This window comes from Nycticebus coucang, chromosome 21 (genome assembly GCF_027406575.1).
Source record: "Nycticebus coucang isolate mNycCou1 chromosome 21, mNycCou1.pri, whole genome shotgun sequence".
Lineage (NCBI taxonomy): Eukaryota > Metazoa > Chordata > Mammalia > Primates > Lorisidae > Nycticebus > Nycticebus coucang.
In genome coordinates this window covers 53,681,920-53,699,037 of record NC_069800.1, presented here as the reverse complement: position 1 = coordinate 53,699,037, position 17,118 = coordinate 53,681,920, and the positions used below count along the sequence as shown (strand labels likewise).

The following is a 17,118-nucleotide window of genomic DNA, read 5'->3' as shown; positions in this document are numbered from 1 at the left end:
CACAACCCCCCACTAATTTTTTCTGTGTTTAGTAGAAACGGAGTCTCACTCTTGTTCAGGCTGGTCTCAAAATCCTGAGCTCAAGAGATCCACCCACCTTGGCCTCCCAGAGTGGTTGTATTACTTGCCTGAGCCACCATGCCCCGCCAGGTAACTAGCTATTAAAAATGCAGAACACGGCTTGGCACCTGTAGCTCAAGCAGCTAAGGCACCAGCCACATGCACCAGTGCTAGTGGGTTCGAGTCCAGCCCGGGCCTGCCAAACAACAATGACAACTATAACCAAAAAAAATAGCCGGGCGAGGGTGGCACCTGTGGCTCAGTCAGTAAGGCGCCGGCCCCATATACCGAGGGTGGCAGGTTCAAACCCGGCCCCAGCCGAACTGCAACAAAAAAATAGCCGGACGTTGTGGCGGGCACCTGTAGTCCCAGCTGCTCGGGAGGCTGAGGCAAGAGAATCGCTTAAGCTCAGGAGTTGGAGGTTGCTGTGAGCTGTGTGAGGCCACGGCACTCTACCGAGGGCCATAAAGTAAGACTCTGTCTCTACAAAAAAAAGAAAAAATAGCTGGGCGTTGTAACAGGCACCTGTAGTCCCAGCTACCCAAGAGACTGAGGCAAGAGAATGGCTTAAGCCCAGGAGTTGGAGGTTGCTGTGAGCTGTGATGCCACAGCACTCTACCCAGGGCGACAGCTTGAGGCTCTGTCTCAAAAAAAGAAAAAAAGAACAGGCCTTCCTTTTCCAGTTGTGGAGCCACGCGGTGAGAAGTACCAGTCTACGCTGGTAGTCATGCCATCCAAGGGCCTGCTGCAGCCCGCGTAAGAAAACCGCCAAGCTGTGGCACACTGCGAATGCGGCAGTGGCCTCATCAAGATGAATGGGCGGCCCCCCGGAGATGATCGAGCCGCACACACTGCAGTACAAGTTTCTGGAATCTGTTCTGTTTCTGGGCAAGGAGCGGTTTGCTGGTGTAAACATTCATGTCCCTGTGAAAGGTGGTGGTCACGTGGACCCAATTTATGCTATCCATGTGTCCATCTCCACACCAGGAATGTGTGGATGAGGCTTCCAAGAAGGAGATTAAAGATATCCTCATCCAGTATGACCGGACCAAGATTGTAGCTGACCCCATCGCTGCGAATCCAAAAAGTTTGGAGGCCCTAGTGCCAAAGCTCGTGACCAGAAATCTTACAATAAGCCCATCATGAAGGTTGGGTTCACTTGTACAATAAACAATGGTTGGTGGGGGGAAGGCACAACAGCTATAATCCTGGCACTCTGGGAGGCTGAGGCTGGTGGATTTCTTGAGCTCAGGAGTTGGAAACCAGCCTGAGCAAGAATGAGACCCCATCTCTACTAAAAATAGAAAAACCAGCTGGGCATGATGGTGCATTCCTATAGTCTCAGCTACTTGGGTGGTTGAGGCAAGAGGATCACTTGAACCTAAGAGTTTGAGGTTTCTGTGAGCTATGACACCACGGCACTCTACCAAGGGTGACAAAGTGAGACTCTGTCTCAAAAAAAAAAAAAAAAAGCATAACAGGCCTGGCATGGTGGCTCACACTTGTAATCCTAGCAATTTGGGGGGCCAAGGCGGGTGAATTGCTTGAGCTCAGAAGACAAGCCTGAGCCAGCATGAGACCCAGCCTCTATCAAAAATAGAAAAGTTAGGTAGGTGTTGTCATGGGTGCTTGTAGTCCCAGCTACTAAAGAGGCTGAGACAGCAGGATCGCTTGAACCCAAGAGTGTGAAGTTGCTGTGAGTTAGGCTGACACCACGGCACTCTAGCCTGGGCAACAGAGTGAGACTCTGTCTGAAAAAAGAAAAAGAAAAAAAATTAAAAGAGCACAGTACGAAGATAATTAACTAGTACCTTAATAGTAATGACCACACTGTCAAACAGAAATAGAAGTAAAGCCCAGAGTGCTGTGGAGACAGGTAAGGGACAGAGGGAGTGGTCTCTGACTTACAGCCTTATCAGAGAGAGAGAAACAATGTTAGACTTGCCTGGAACAGACTCTCCTAGGTGTGGTTCCCCAGCGCCCTGGGAAAAACAGGCCTTATCTTGAAAAGAGGAAGGATTGGATGCAAGGAAGTTTGAAACAAACAATGGCAATTCAGGCCTTGTTGGAGAGAACTGAGCTGTGTGCAGGAATAATAAGAGGGAAAAAAAGAGTTCTGACCACAAACAGCATGCAATAGGGGAAACGAAGAAGTATATTTCTTTTGTTTTGTAGAGACAGAGTCTCACTTTATGGCCCTCGGTAGAGTGCCGTGGCCTCACACAGCTCACAGCAACCTCCAACTCCTGGGCTTAAGCGATTCTCTTGCCTCAGCCTCCCGAGTAGCTGGGACTACAGGCGCCCGCCACAACGCCCGGCTATTTTTTGGTTGCAGTTTGGCCGGGGCCGGGTTTGAACCCGCCACCCTCGGTATATGGGGCTGGCGCCTTACCGACTGAGCCATAGGCACCGCCCCAAAGAAGTATATTTCTAAAACACAGAAGAACTGTGTAAGTACAGAGAGATGGGGAGACCAGGACTGGATTCTGCATTCCACCAACAAGAGGCATATGTGACCCTGCACAAGGTACTTCACCTTGCAGTGTTTCAATATTTTTCTCCTCTAAGCTGGACTGACAGCTGTTGTAAAATTTAAAATCATTCTCGAGGCTCAGCACCTGTAGCCCAGTGTTTTGGGCAACAGCCACATACACCAAGGCAGGCAGGTTCAAACCCAGCCGAGGCCTGCTAAACAACAATGCCAACTACAACAAAAAAAATAGCCCGGTGTTGTGGCAGGCGCCTGTAGTCCCAGCTACTTGGAAGGCTGAAGCAAGAGAATCACTTAAGCCCAAGAGTTTGAGATTACTGTGAGCTATAACACCAGAGCACTCTACCAAGGGGTGACATAATGAGACTCTGTCTCAAAAAAAAAAAAATCATTCTCAGAGAAGGTCACATACAACATCACTTTTTGGTATTCTACCAAAAATGTTCAACCTGAATCTAACGCTGTGGAAACAATCGGATAAACCCAATTTAAAGGATATTCTATAGAGCTGGCCTAGAGTTACTTTTACAAAAACGATAAGAGTAGGGTGGTGCCTGTGGCTCAGTGAGTAGGGCGTCAGCCACATATGCCGAGGGTGGTGAGTTCAAACACAGCCCCGGCCAAACTGCAACCAAAAAAATAGCCAGGCGTTGTGGCGGGCGCCTGTAGTCCCAGCTGCTCGAGAGGCTGAGGCAAGAGAATCGCTTAAGCCCAGAAGTTGGAGGTTACTGTGAGCCATGTGACGTCGTGGCACTCTACCCGAGGGCAGTACAGTGAGACTCTGTCTCTACAAAAAAAAAATTAAAAAGAAAAAAAGGATAAGAGTGGCTGGGTACAGTGGCTCACGCCTATAATCCTAGCACTCTGAGAGGCTGTGGTGGGTGGATTACCTGAGCTCAGGAGTTCAAGACCAGCCTGAGCAAGAGCAAGACCCCCGTCTCTACTAAAAATAGAAAAACTAGCCAGGCGTTCTGGCTGGGGCCTGTAGTCTCAGCTACTCAGGAGGTTGAGGCAGGAGGATTGTTGGAACCCAGGAGTTTAAGATTGCTGTGAGCTATGATGATGCCATGGCATTCCACCCAGAGTGACAGAGTGAGACTCTCCCTCAGGGGAAAACAAAAAAGGGTGACCATCTGGTCCTGGTTTGCCTGGGACATTATTGGTTTTAGTACTGCTAGTCCTGGATCCCAGAAAACCCCCTCTCACTCCTGGGAAAATCAGGATAATTGGTCACCCTTGAGGCAGACCTGAATCGTCTTAGCTGGGCTTAATAAGTCTTCCCATGTAACATGAAGAAAAGAAGATATTTCCTTTATTTTTATTTTTACTTATTTTTTTTTTTTGAGACAGAGTCTCACTGTCATTCCAGCTAGAATGTAGTCGCTTCATGATAGCTTACTGCAACTTCAAACTCCTGTGAAGTTTTTTTTGTTTGTTTGTTTTTGTGGTTTTTTGGCTGGGGCTCGGTTCGAACCCGCCACCTCCGGCGTAGGGACCGGCGCCCTACTCCTTGAGCCACAGGCATCACCCGCAACTTCAAACTCCTAATCCTCAAATTCCTGGGCTCAAAAGATCCTCTTGTCTCAGCCTCCTGATTAGCTGGGTCTGCAGGCATATGTCACCACACCCCGTTAATTTTTCTATTTTTTTTTTGTACAGATGAGTCTCACTTTTGCTGGTCTTGAACTCCTGCCTCCCAGAACATTAGCATTACAGGACTGAGCCACAGCACCCAGCTAGGAAGGTATTTTCTTTAAAAGGCACCATTAGGGCTTGGAACCTGTGGCTCAAGCGGCTAAGGAGCCAGCCACATACACCTAAGCTGGCGGGTTTGAATCCAGCCTGGGCCCACCAAACAACAATGACGGCTGCAACCAAAAAATAGCCAGGCATTGCGGCAGGTGCCTATAGTCCCAGCTACTTGGGAGGCAGAGGCAGGAGACTTGCTTGAGCCCAGGAGTTGGAGGTTGTTGTGAGCTGTGATGCCATGGCACTCTACCCAGGGCAACAGCTTGAGGCTCTGTCTAACAACAACAAAAAAAAGCCACCATTAGGCTTTCCACTGACTCAGGAAGATTTTTCCAGGATCGGATCCCTACTTATCTGAAAATCCCTGGAAGATAAGCAAAAAACAACAGTGACTGAACTAATTTTCCAGTTGCAAATGTAGCTGTGGGAACTAGAGGACCAGGCCCTGGGTTCTGAGCCTTCCTTTAACCCTGGAAAAACTTAAGATGCTCTCTATCAAATTGATAAATTCAAACTAATGAGAAATATATGCTCTGTTCCAAGCATTATTCCCATAAGAAAGCAAATGGCCACAGGTTAAATCCTAGTACCCCTTCTAGCCCTTAGAGAGAAGCTCTCTGGCTCAGCCAGTCTCTCTGCTGTGCTTATCTCTGTTTTGAGTTCCCTTATCCTGAATTAATTAGGAAGTAGGATTCCCTTTTGAGGAGGAAGATTGGTTAAGACATGGCCCCTACAGTCATATTGCTGAGTTCAAAACCTAGGTCAACTTTGTGTCCTTGACCAAATTACTTAATTTCTCTGTGCCTCAGTTTCTCCTTTCACAAAATGAACAATCCCATAGGAGTGTTGTAAAAATTAAATTGATTAATGTACGCTAAGTGCTTAAAACAGGAGTTGGCAAACTTTTTTTGTAAGAGGCCAGTTAGTGGGCTCTGGGCATATAGTCTGTGGAGAAACATTTCAGCTCTGGCAAGCAGCCATGGGCAAAATATAAATAAATGAGCAATGTTACAATGTTTTTTTTTTAATTTAAGAATATTACAGGGGGGTGGCACCCATAGCTCAGTGGCCTAGAGTATGTAGGCCAACCACATACACCGAGGCTGGAGGGTTCAAACCTGGTCTAGGCCTGCTAAACAGCAATGGTAGCTGCAACAAAAAAATAGCCAGGCACTGTGGCAGGTGCCTGTAGTCCCAGCTACTTGGGAGGCTGAGGCAAGAGAATTGCTTGAGCCCAGGAGTTTGAAGTGGCTGTGAGCTGCCACGCCACAGCACTCTACCAAGGACAACATAGCGAGTCTCTGTCTTTAATAAAACAAACCAAGAGTATTACAGAGGCCAGGAACAGTGGCTCATGCCTGTAACCCCAGCACTCTGGGAGGCCCAGGTGGGTGGATTGCTTGAGCTCACAGGTTCGAGACCAACATGGGCAAGAGCGAGACCCCGTCTCTAAAAATAGCTGGGCATTATGGCGGGTACCTGTAGTCCCAGCTGCTTGGGAGGCTGAGGCAAGATGATTACTTGAGCCCAACAGTTTGAGGTTGCTGTCAGCTGTGACACCATGACAGTCTATGGGGGGCTACAAAGTGAGACTATCTCAAAAATACATATGTATTAAAAGGGTACAAATGTTTTGGTGTTTTGGTCATATACATCACTTTCGTACAATTTCAGGCAAAGTTATAATAGTGTCCATCCCCCAGATAGTGTGCCTTATGCTGGCTAGGTGTAAACTTACCCATCCCCAACTGTTGATTTCCACCTTCCACCTGCTTGATTTCCATTGACGTTTATCACATGTCCACACGTATGTTGAACAGTTAGTTCCAATTTAAAAGTGAGCACAGGTGCTGTCTATTTTTCTGTTCTTGTGATGCTTCACTTAGGATGGTCTCCATTTCCGTTCAGGTTTTACGAAAGGGATTAGTTTACCATTATTTTTATGGCTGAGTAGTACTCCACAGTATACATACATTTTATTAATTCACTCGTGTATTGATGGTCAAGTCCACATCTTTGTGATTCTGAATCGTGCTGCTATAAACATTCGAATGCTAGTGTCTTTTTATGAATGACTTTCTTTCCTTTGGGTAAATACCTGGTAGTGGAATTGTTGGATCTAACAGTAGGTGTACTTTTAATTCTTGGAGGTATCTCCTTACTACTTTCCAAAAGGTTGTACCAGTTTGCAGTCCTTCCTTTATCTCTGCATCCGTGCCAGCATCTGTTGTTTTGAGACTTTTGCATAAAAACCCTTCTTTTGGGGGGGGAGTGGGAGGGGTAGAGTCTCAAGCTGTTGCCCTGGGTAAAGTGCTGTGGTTCATAGCTCACAGCAACCTCCAACTCAGGGTCAAGTGATCCCCTTGCCTCCGTTTTTCTATTTTTAGTAGAGATGGGCTTTCACGTTTGCTCAGGCTGGTCTCAAACTCGCTCAAGCAATTCACCCACCTTGGCCTCCCAGACTGCTAGGAATACAGATGTGAGCCACTCCAGACAGCCATAAAAGCCATTCTCACTAGAGTTAGGGGATATCTCATTGTGGTTTTGATTTGCATTCCCATGATGATTAGAGATGTTGAGCATTTTTTTTTTTTTTTTTTTTGTTGCAGTTTGGCCGGGGCTGGGTTTGAACCCGCCACCCTCGGCATATGGGGCCGGCGCCCTACTCACTGAGCCACAGGTGCCGCCCTGAGCATTTTTTTTTTTCAAACAGAGTCTTAACTTTGTTGCCCTTGGTGCCATGGCATCATACCTCACAGCAACCTCAAACTCTTGGGTTCAAGTGATTCTCTTGCCTCAGCCTCCCAAGTAGCTGGGAGTACAGGTACCAGCCACAAGGGCCATCTATTTTCATTTATTTATTTATTTTTTGAGACAGAGTCTCATTATGTCACCCCTGGTAGAGTGCCGTGCCATCACAGCTCACAGCAACCTCAAATTCTTGGGCTTAAGCAATTCTCTTGCCTCAGCCTTCCAAGTAGCTATGACTACAGGCGCCTGCCACAATTCCTGGCTATTTTTTTGTTGCAGTGTCATTGTTATTTAGCAGGCCCTGGCTGGGTTGGAATCCACCAGCCCCTGGTGCATGTGGCTGATGCCCTAACCACTGGGCTACAGGTGCCAAGGCTGGTCTCGAACCCGTGAGCTCAGGCAATCCACATGCCTCGGCCTCCCAGAGAGCTGGCTTTTTGTTGTTGTTGTTTTTGAGACAGAGTCTCAAGCTGTCGCCCTCAGTAGAGTGCTGTGGCATCACTGCTTATAGCAACCTCAAACTCTTGGGCTTAAGTGATCCTCTTGCCTCCTAAGTAGCTGGGACTATAGGATCCCGCCACAACACCCGGCTATTTTTTGGTTATAGTTGTCATTGTTTGGCGGGCCCAGGCTGGATTGGAACCCGCCAGCTCTGGTGTATGTGGCTGGCGCTCTAGCCGCTTGAGCTACAGGCGCCAAGCCTTTTTTTCTTTTTTTTAATTTTAGAGACAGGGTTTCACTCTAGCTCAGGCTGGGAGAGCTGGTATTGTATATGTGAGCCACCTCACCCAGCCCATTAGTCTATCTTTTTTTTTTTTTTTTTTTTCCGTAGAGACAGAGTCTCACTTTGTCGCCCTCAGTAGAGTGCCCTGGCGTCACACAGCTCACAGCAACCTCCAAATCCTGAGCTTAGGTGATTCTCTTGCCTCAGCCTCCAGAGTAGCTGGGACTACAGGCACCCGCCACAATGCCCAGCTATTTTTTTGTTGCAGTTTGGCCGGGGCCAGGTTTAAACCCGCCACCCTCGGTATATGAGGCCAGCGCTCTACCCACTGAGCCACAGGCGCCACCTCAGTAAATGTATTTTTTACTATAAGTCAAGGTCAGAAAGATTTGAAAAGTACTTTTAGACTGGCAAATCTGAAATATTTGGCCTATACATGCTTTTTTTCTTTTTAATAGAGTCTCACTCTGTTGCCCTGAGTAGAGTATCGTGATATCATAGCTCACAGCAACCTCAAACTCTTGGGCTCAGGTGATCCTCTTGCCTCAGCCTCCCATAGCTGGCACTACAGGCACCCGCCACAATACCCAGCTAGTTTTCTATTTTTAGTAGAATCCGGGGTCTCACTCTTGCTCAGGCTGGTCTCAGGTGATCCACTCCTGAGCTCAGGTGATGCAGCTGCGTCGGCCTCCCAGAGTGCTGGGATTACTGGCATGAGCCATAGTACTTGGCCCATACATGCTTTCTAAAAAATCTAAATGAGTTGTCAGTATTTGAGTATTGGTAGATTTCACATAATGATTTCAATTTCTGGATTCTTTTTAAGTACGTATATGAAGGTATGAAAAAATAAGGTTTATTTTCTGGTATGGCCAATATGAGGACCTGGAAAGGGGTATGGGCTCTTTGTTTACCTCAGTCCTCACTATTCCCTGATGTCTCCCAGACACTGAGGCTGAGTGAAGATCACCACTTGTCTTACATAAGCCAGCTCTATTCATTGCTTCTCCGGTTTCTGTTGTGCATTTGAGCCTGTTACTCCTACCCAGAAATCAAATTCCATCTGAGGTGAGATTATTTCTCTTTGGGTTTTCATTATATCCCCCAACAGATAGCATAGTACCGCAGACGATATTTAATAAAATTGAAAAAGAAAGAAAAGAAGCAAGGAAGAATGGAAGGAAGACAGAAAGAAACCTTACCAAAATGATAGTTGGTCAGAGCTAGCCAAAGGATTACTGTGAGTTTCCTTATTCTTCAACCACAGACATAGAAGATAGAACAAGGACAATTACTTTTTTAAAAAAACGACCTCCTCGGGTGGTGCCTGTGGCTCATTGGGTAGGGCGCCGGCCCCATATACTGAGGGTGGCGGGTTCGAACCTGGCTCCAGCCAAATCGCAACAAAAAATAGCCAGGTGTTGTGGCAGGCGCCTATGCCTATAGTCCCAGCTCCTCGGGAGGCTGAGGCAAAAGAATTGTCTAAGCCCAGGAGGTTGTTACAATGTTGTTGTAATGAAATTTGTTGGAGGTTGCTGTGAGCTGTGAAACCATAGTACAATAGCAATAAAATGAGACTCTGTCTCTAAAGAAAAAAAAAAAAAAGACCTCCTCACACCTATAATCCTAGCACTCTGGGAGGCCAAGGCAAGTGAATTGCCTGAGCTCATATGAGTTCAAAACCAGCCTGAGCCAGAGCAAGACCCTGTCTCTAAAAAAATAGCTGGGCATTGTGACAGGCGCCTGTATTCCCAGGTACTTGGGAGGCTGAGGCAAGGGGATCACTTGAGCCCAAGACCTTCAGGTTGCTGTGAACTATGACACTATGGCATCCTACCAAGGGCGACAAAGTGAGACTGTCTCAAAAAAAAATAACCCTCCTTATTCAGATCCAGCAACAGTCATCATTTACAAGATTTAGCAATCATGTTATGAAATAAAGATATCCTGAATTAATCAAAAGCATGGTTTTTTTTCCTTTATTAGTTGTCACTTTTCACTGATTAATGCAAAAGAGGTATGTGGGAGTTTTTTGAGGGGAGGAGCCAGTGGTACAGATAGGGGTAGCAAAAAACCATGCTTGAACTTGCCCTCTCGGGTTAGTCAGCACTCTTTGTGCCCTGTCAAATGCTTCTGAAATAAACATTTGATGCTAAAGGGGTAAATCAAAAATAACTCCAAGGTGACATAAGCCACAGACCCTTGGGATTATGTGTTTGTAACTGTGTGAGATAAAAGAAGAAGAAAAAGAAACACGACTTCACAAGCAATCCTTCCACACTGGGTAGGGTTTAAATCAGCCTGGTCAACAAAGCCAAGTTTTCTGTAAATAAACAAGCGGGGATCTTTCAAGTCCTTTGGTTCTGGGTGCCACTCTGAGGTCCTGGCTGGGCTGCCAACTTTTATAAGTCTGTTTTGCAAGACTTGAAAAGCCAGATGCTCTGGCAACTTGGTTTTTGCAGCTGGCAGTTAGCACACACAATGCCTCCTCCATTCTTCAACATGAGGGCCTTTGAAAACATATTTGAAAGATATAGTCCCCTAGATTCACAGGGGCCATGAATAAAGACTGTTTGGATTTCGGAGCCCCACCTGAAAGTAGCAGCAGTTGTCTATGCTTTGAAAGATTCCTTTACCACCAGTTTCCATGCAAGGCATTTTTTTTACAGCCTGGTCTGCTAGAGTTCTCCAAACTTTAATCACTCACATAGCACCTTTGGTATTTTTGTCATAGCCACAAACCACCTTATCATGTATATGACTGATTGTTAATAAAATGATTAATATTTATTCTTTGGAGGGAGGTCAGTTGATAGAGGGAAGGTTAGTAGGGGGACCACACCTATGGAGCACATTGCAAGTACAAGTTGGATCTATCAGGTGTAGAACACAAATTTCTTTTTTGTTGTTGTTGTTGTTGTTGTTTTTGCAGTTTGGCAGGGGCTGGGTTTAAACCCACCACCCTCGGCATATGGGGCCGGCGCCTTACTCACTGAGCCACAGGCACCGCCCCAGAACACAAATGTCTTAATGCTATAATTGGATAAATGAGGTGAAAGCTATGTTGATTAGTAGGATGTAAGCACTCCAACTTGTACTAATAATCAACACATTGAATCCCATAATGGCATGAATGTATTTATGGTCTATGTACAAATGACTTAATAAAAAAAATTTATTCTTCAAATTGACTCCCTGATTTATTCAAAAAATTTTTTAAAAAGTACATATGTGGCTCATGCCTGTGATCCTGGCACTTTGTGATGCCAAGGCAGGTAGATTGCTTGAGCTCAGAAGACCAGCCTGAGCAAGAGTGAGACCCTGTCCCTATCAAAAAATAGAAAAATTAGTGAAGTTTAGCGGTGGGTGCCTCTACAGGGAGGTGCCTCTACTTGGGAGCCTGAAGAAGAAGGGTCACTTGAACCCAGGAGTGTGAGGTTGCTGTGAGGAAGGCTAACGCCCTGGTAGTCTAGCCTGGGCAACAGAGAGAGACTCTGTTTAAAAAAATAAATAAAACGAAGACCTGGTGCAGTGGCTCATGTCTATAACACTAGCACTCCTGGAGGCTGAGGCAGGTGGATAACTTGAACTCACTGTTTGAGACCTGAGCAAGAATGAGACCCAGTCTCTCAAAAATAGCCAGGGATTGTGCCCATTCCAGCTACTAGAAAGGCTGAGGCAAGAGGATCACTTGAGCCCAAGAGTTTGAGGTTGCTGTGAGCTATGATGCCTCCACATTCTACTGAGGGCAACAAAATGAGACTGTCTCAAAAGTAAAAACAAAGTGCGCTTGATGTGTTTTTCTTCCTAACTCAGTCCTGGTTTCTTCTGGAGGCTGAAACACTACCCAGGAAGCTCTTGCTACTTAAAGCCTGGTCCCTAGAATTGTAGACTCTCAGACCTGCTTAGTAAGAATCTGCATTTTAAAAAGGTCCTCCCAGGCAGCGCCCATAGCTCAGTGGGTAGGGCACCGGCCACATACACTGAGGCTCGTGGGTTTGAACCCGGCTTGGGCCAGCTAAAACAGCAATGACAACTGCAACAATAACAACTAGCCAGATATTGTGGAGGGCGCCTGTAGTCCCATCTACTCGGGAGGCTGAGGCAAGAGAATTGCCTAAACCCAAGAGCTGGAGGTTGCTGTAAGCTGTGACGCCACTGCACTCTACCAAGGGCAACAAAGTGAAACTCTGTCTCTAAAAAAAAAATATATATAGTCCTCCCAGGTGACTTGTAGGCACATTCTGTGTTTGAGAAGCACTGGCTAAGGGACTAAGTGCAGAAAACAAGTATCAACCACATATAGGAATCAATGAAGGAGCCAAAGAACGTCCAAGGAACTTTAGAATTCTGCTGTCTTGGTGCAAAGCATGCTGGGACTGGGATATCCAGTCACTCAGAGACTCCAATGTGGTAAAATTCTGGTTTCTTTCCCCACATTCTTAATCTGTTTTGAAACAGAGATGACCTCATTTTCTGTTTCCAGAGGTGGTTGCAAAATTTAGCTTGGCCAGTCAGAACTTTCCATCCCTCCTGGGTATAGGGATTGGTGCAAGGATGGGGTTGTGATCCAAGCCAAGTCTTTGATGCTCAATTCTTATAATTTTTTTTTTTGTGTGGTTTTTTTTTTTTTTTTTTTGGCCAGGGCTGGGTTTGAACCCGCCACCTCCGGCATATGGGACCGGCACCCTACTCCTTGAGCCACAGGCGCCGCCCAATTTTTTTTTTTTTTTTGATGCTCAATTTTTAAACTTTTGTTACAACAGCTGTCTATGAGATACTTATTCCTCTGGAACTGCTAAATTGGTAAGGAGTAAGCTTATAGTTGTTTCTGGGGCCACGATGTAGTGAACATCTGCCTGAGAATAAAATTAGTGCACAATAAAGCAGAGACAAGAGCTGAAAAGAGAGACCAAGTGCTAATGCCATTGTTGTCTCAAGCCAGCCAGGTCTGAAGCTGGAAAACTCTGAACTTGTTTCCTTACCAAGGAGGCATTTTATTTTTAAGTAGGTATTATATCCCTAGAAAAAGAATCTCCAGATTTTCCCTCTTGTCTGTTTTCTTCTTGCTTCTCCAGGGTGCCTGATGCCAGCTGAAGTTTTCAGTGCAATGAAACCAAACTGGCAGGATGGGAGCCGATTATTCTGCCATTTTTGTAGTTTGAGTTGCACATCAGATCTGGGGCTGATCACTCCACATTTGTTTGACCTGCTTGTGAGGTTCACAACCATTTTGCGATCATGCTCGGTGATCACGAATGATTTCAATTCACCAATGGAAGCATGTTTCATCATCACAGTTGGAAACTTAGTGATGAGTTTGGAGCAGGGCTTTGTAAGAACCTGGTGTTTACTTTTCTTCTGAGCATTTTTTTTTTTTAAGACAGAGTCTCATTTTGATGCCCTTGGTAGGGTGCCATAGTGTCACAGCTCACAGCGATCTCAAACCCTTGGGCTCAAGTGATTCTCTTGCCTCAGCCTCCGAAGTAGCTGGGACTACAGGTGCCTGCCACAATGCCCAGCTATTTTTTAGAGACAGGGTTTCTTGCACAGGCTGATCTGGAACTCCTGAGCTCAAGTGATCCATCCACCTCAGTCTTTTTAGAGTGCTAGAATTACAGGCCTGAGCCACCTCACCTGGCCTTTCTTTTGAGCATTGTTGACACTCTTTTTTTTTTTGTAGAGACAGAGTCTCACTGTACCACCCTCGGGTAGAGTGCCATAACATCACACAGCTCACAGCAACCTCTAACTCTTGGGCTTACACGATTCTCTTGCCTCAGCCTCCCAAGCAGCTGGGACTATAGGCGCCCGCCACAACGCCCGGCTAGGCCGGTTTGGCCGGGGCTAGGTTTGAACCCACCACCCTCGGCATATGGGGCCAGCGCCCTACTCACTGAGCCACAGGCACCGCCCCATTGTTGACACTCTTAAGAGCATCAGCTAGGACATTCCTGTGCACCATTACAGTGGCACGGAAAGATGGTTAAAAGAGAGTAGATGCTGAACTTTTGAGCTGTGCAAGCCAGTACATTTGTCCCTAGCTTTTAATTCTTTTTGGTGTTCTGTTACTTGCAATTAACTGCTATTTTTTTTTTATGATGGTCCTGCTTATACTAGTAAGTTAACTGCTATTTTATATATGTGTATGTGTGTGCATAAAGATATATAGTAGGCAATGTTGTTGGTCTACTCACAAACCATTCTTATTTTTAAAATCAGAATTCTGACCTTTTTCCTGGGGGCGATGGCCTCCTAGGAGATGGGTCTCAGTCCAAGCTCTACCTTGAATGAAACATGATGGTATGAGCCACTCCAGATAATCCAGGCCTCTTCCTAGTGATTGGTTTGGGCCTTGTCATGTGATACCTTCTAGCCAATAAGATAAGCAGGCAATTTCACTGAGTGCTAGAAAAGATTTTCTCATTAACAAAAATGTTATGACTTGAATGGCTGGAAGTATAGATGTTCTTCTTCTGGCACCATGAATGAGTAAAGCTTACACCCCAAGAGAGTCAGATAAGAAATGCAGAGTGAATTTAGGTTCTGAAAATGTTTGAGCCCCAGGGAATAATCTCTACCTATGGCTCCTTGACAGCTACAAGAGTTGCTCTCTTGGTAGCAAAGTTACCACAGTAGCCGAAGGTTCACAAACCTACACCAGCAAATGGCAGAAGAGATTTGATGGGCAACTCAAAGATCTAGAAAAATGGCAGAATAATCTACTCGCAACCCGCCGTTGGGTTTCACTGTACTAAAAACGTCAGCTGGCATCATGGACTGTGAAGAAGCAAAAAGAAAACACGCAAGAGGGAAAATCCTTTTTCTCTTAAAAGAGAAGAAATTGCTTCCCTGTAGGAGCTCCACCTAATGTCTTACATTTCAGCACTTCTGACTTAGTTATAGGCCCATGTGGAAACCCAACACTGAGATGGGAGGAAGAAAAGACATTGATTGATTTAAGCTAATCAGCACCCAACTCTGAAGCATGAAGTAAGGTAAATCCTACCTCCAAACACATGGGACCCGAGTGTGGAAGTTGCTGTTTTACGGTCCCATGACTGGTGTCCTGGAAAGATTACAAAAGAACGCGTTCATTCTCTTCCAATCAAGAAAGCCATAGGACTTGGGAAAGAAAAAAGAAAGAAAGAAACAAGCACTCGTTCAACAAGGTATTCAGCTTATGGAGGATTAAGAAAATCAGAGAATTTCCAAGTGAGATTAACTGCCCCTTAGTATATCTGCTTGGGAGATCTGCCCTTTGGAGACTTTAGATTCGTTTGTCGAAGACTCTATTAGAGAATGTTGAGCCCCAACATTTCAGGGGCTTGCCGGCACCGCGTTGCCAGTGGATTGTCAACTCTCCTTAACCCTGGGGTCACACCCTCGTCCCCCACCTCACTGTGGCAGGGGAAAGAAAATGGAGAGGCAGGTGTGTTTCACAACTGCCTTGCCCCGAGCTAATTGCCTTTGCTCACATTCTGTTTGCAAGGAGTCACAACCTGCACCTAGAGGTAAAGGGGATTGGGAAATCCTGTCTCTGGCTGCTCTCCAGTGACAACTCTATTTCTTCAGGATAATTAGCCATCTCCGCTGCTCAAATTTTGCCTGTAATGATGACAGAAATTCTCCAATTACGTTTAATCGATTTAAATCAATCACCACATTTCTCACTCTCAGTTTTATTGACTTTTGGGGCCAGAGAATTCTTTGTTGTGGGGGTTTTCCGGTGCATTGTAGGATCTGGTTAGCTGTATTTCTGGCTTCTACCCACCAGATAGTCATCCCTAAAAAAGGCACATTAATAGTATCCACTGTCCCAGATATAGTAAACCTCCATACTGGACCACCTGCCTACACTGACCACTTCTTAAGTTGATCTAATTTTCATAGACTGGACTTGTGCCACATGTATACTGTAGTAAGCCTAGTTCCTTATGTTGACCCCCTGCGCATGTAGACCGGTTTATTACAAGCCCTTGAGTGATCAACTTACAGAGGCTCTACTGTAGCTGTAAAAGCTAAAGGACTTTTTTTTGAGACAGAGTCTTACTCAGCCACCTTGGGTAGAATGCCATTGTGTCATAGCTCACAGCAACCTCAAACTCTTGGGCTCAACAACAGATCCTCTTATCTCAGCCTCCTGAGTTAGTTGGGACTACAGGTGTCCACTATGATATCCTGCTAGTTTTTCTATTTTTTTCTTTTTTCATTTTCTTTTTTTTTTTTTAGAGACAGAGTCTTACTTTATCACCCTCAGTAGAGTGCTGTGGCATCACAGCTCACAGCAACCCCCTCTGGGGCTTAGGCAATTCTCTTACCTCAGCCTCCCGAGTAGCTGGGACTAAAGGCACCCACCACAACATGTGGCCATTTTTTTGTTGCAGTTTGGCCAGGGCCCAGTTTGAACCCACCACCGTCAGTATGTGGGGCCAGGACCCTACTCACTGAGCCACAGGCACTGCCCTAGTTTTTCTATTATTTTTTTTTTTTTGCAGTTTTTTCGGCCGGGGCCGTTTTGAACCCACCACCCCCAGTATATGGGGCCAGTGCCCTACTCCTTTAAGCCATAGGTGCCGCCCAGTTTTTCTATTTTTAGTAGAGACAGGATCTGGCTTTGCTCAGGCTGGTCTCAAACTCCTGAGCTCAGGTGATCCATTGCCTCAGCCTCCCAGAGTGCTATGATTAGAGGCATGAGCCACCACGCCCAGCCACTAAGGGAGTCGTTTTTTTTGTTGTTGTTGTTGTTTTGTTTGAGACAGAGTCTCACTATGTCACCCTTAGTAGCTCTGGAATAAACAGCAATGTCACAAATGTGTGCCTATTAAATAAATACATTGTTTATTTGTGTATCAAATAAATACGTAAAGAGGGCAGCACCTGTGGCTCAGTGAGTAGCGTGCCGGCCCCATACACCAAGGGTGGTGGGTTCAAACCCAGTCCCAGCCAAACTGCAACAACAACAAAAATAGCCGGGCGTTGTGGCGGGCGCCTGTAGTCCCAGCTACTCGGGAGGCTGAGGCAAAAGAATTGCCTAAACCCAGCAGTTGGAGGTTGCTGTGAGCTTGTGACGCCACAGCACTCTACTAAGGGTGATAAAGTGAGACTCTGTCTCTAAAAAAAAAAAAAAAAGTAAAAGACAGTTGATACTGTAACCTACTTTTTTCACTTAATTTTCTTGGGCATTTTCTCTTTGAAGGCTGCAATATACCATTTTATAGACAGATCACAGTACATTTAAATCAGTGGTCCTCGATTTTTTTTTTTAATGAGACAGAGTCTCACCATGTCACCCTGGGTAGAGTGCTGTAATGTCATAGCTCACAGCAACCTCCAACTCTTG

General features: G+C 45.8%; 1 pseudogene; it reads left to right on the top strand.

Moving 5' to 3' along the window:
• The first annotated feature begins 838 nt into the window (after positions 1–838).
• Positions 839–12,862, top strand: LOC128573539 (40S ribosomal protein S16-like; annotated as a pseudogene).
• The last annotated feature ends 4,256 nt before the right edge of the window (positions 12,863–17,118 follow it).